General features: G+C 45.0%; 1 pseudogene; it reads right to left on the reverse strand.

Annotated features, from left to right (window-relative positions):
- Nucleotides 1–882: 882 nt before the first annotated feature.
- Nucleotides 883–1,348, reverse strand: LOC127692839 (ATP-binding cassette sub-family F member 2-like; annotated as a pseudogene).
- Between the last annotated feature and the right edge of the window lie 780 nt (nucleotides 1,349–2,128).

Genomic DNA, 2,128 nt, shown 5'->3' on the forward strand with positions numbered 1-2,128 from the left:
TACCCTAGGATAAAAATTCCTGCCTTAACCTACTTCCCTATTACGTCAGATTCCTGCCTGAAGCAGGAATTGTCCTGGCCAATGTCAAGTTACTACCATGTGGTCTCCCCAATATGGCTCTGTACAGTTTTCTTCATTATGGAGACCTGAGGGTATCTAGGACCTGTCTCAGGATTTTTTGAAGTTTGGGTATATCAGAATCCTATACTTCTCTGGTCTGTCCCAAATTCACCTAGTTAAATATTCTCATCAAGTTGAGAGCTGAAATGCGTGTCCACTAAAGTTTTCCTTACTGTGACAAAGGAGGAAGGAGGATTTATTTTGCCTTTATTTTTTTTTGAGGGGTCTGTAGCTTCCTCTTTCTTTATTGGACACTTGGTAGATGACAAATAGATCTATACTGTTAAATAATTATTAAAATACTGATCAGGACTAAGGCACTGGCCCAGACCTCCAAACCAGAAGCAGTAAAGAATGGGGGATGTATGTGGAGGGGTGGGTGTTGGGCTGGAGGTATTTCTCCAATATCACTAAAACCCATAAAATGAGGCTCTTGAATCCTTCCAGGGCCAGATCAGGGCTTGGGCCTTTGGGTTAACCCAGGTACCCCTGGCTGCATCTTTCAGGGCAAGGTAACCAGCAAGGGTCTGGAGGGAACAGCCAGCCAAGTCCCGACAGACAGACCCAAATGGAAGGAGGATGGGAAACAGACAGGTGCCGTCCAACTGGAGCTATGATGCGGTGAAGGCAGGCTGAGGGGAGAGGCTGAGGGCAGTATTGTAGCAGTGCGGGACTGCAACCCCAGGTCCTGTCCTGGGTGGCTGGTCAGGTGTCAGCTGGCAGTCCCCAGGTGGCATTCCTAACCCAAGCCTTGCTGAGGGCTCACATGTTGTGGGTCCTCTTGGTGAGCTGGGGTTCCTCATCTACCAGCTTGGACTTGAGGTGCTCTTTGTAGGCTAGGATGTCTCCAGGCCACTTGGTGATTGTCTGTTTCTCACAGATAAATCTCTTGTGCAAACTGTTGGATGAGTTTGAAGTTATGGCTGACTAGCATCATGCCACCTTCAAACTCATTGATGGCATCTTCCAGAGCATCAATGGTCTCGATAACCAGGTGATTGGTCGGCTCGTCCAGAAAGAGCATGTGAGGGTTCTGCCAGGCCAGCCAGGCCAGACACACTCGACACTTCTGCCCATCTGATGGGTTCTGGATTGGGCTCACCTGCTGTTTTCCAGTGAGGCCATATTTCCCAATGATCTTCCTCACCTCATCCTTTTCCTTGATCTCTAGATAGCACTTCATCACATACTCTAACTGTGATAGGTCCTTTCTGAGGTTGTGGTCCATGGTCACCTGGCCCCATCACCAGGGACCTGCAGTAAGGCAGAGCACTCTGGCAGCAAGTGTGCATGATGAAGAACTGCTTACCACATGGCCACCAAGTAACAGATTAGAAAGACAAGGGTTTGGAACATTGTACAACCTTCAAAGGCACACCTCAAGTGGCCTACTTGATACAGGTGAGCCCCAACTCCTACTAGCCTACGTATGACATTAGTTGTATATAATCCGGTTGCCTCTCAATAGTACTACAATTCTTCAACACATGGCCCTTGAGGGAGAGACATTCCATGTTTAAGCCATAATAGAGCCTAAGTGAATGAGACCCTAGAGATACCTTGGGCCCTTTTCCCCATGAGGGGAGAAGAGTGAGGTGTTCTTTGCAAACTAAGAAATTGGCCCTTCCCAGACACCAAACCTGATGACAATGGACTTCTCAGCTTCTAGAACACCAAGAAAAAAAAATGTCTCTTGTTTATAGTCACCCAGTTCTTTTTTTTCTATAACAGGCTGATCTTATAGAAGTTGGGGATTTAGGAGTAGCTTTTAAGATAACAAACTGTTAGCTACAGTAGATTTAAAAATACATAGTAGATATAGAAATACTTCTGTTTGAAAAAGTTTTCTTACGATATCTTTCCAATTCTTTTATCTTGTAAGAAACTAAAGGTAAAACAAATACACAGAAAACCAAAACTTGCCTGTAATAGATTTTTCTCTTAGGCTAAGATCTTTATGTGTCTATATTATCAAGTAAACCTAGAAGCAGGAACAAATTGTGTCTTT

This window comes from Apodemus sylvaticus, chromosome 9 (genome assembly GCF_947179515.1).
Source record: "Apodemus sylvaticus chromosome 9, mApoSyl1.1, whole genome shotgun sequence".
Classification (NCBI taxonomy): domain Eukaryota; kingdom Metazoa; phylum Chordata; class Mammalia; order Rodentia; family Muridae; genus Apodemus; species Apodemus sylvaticus.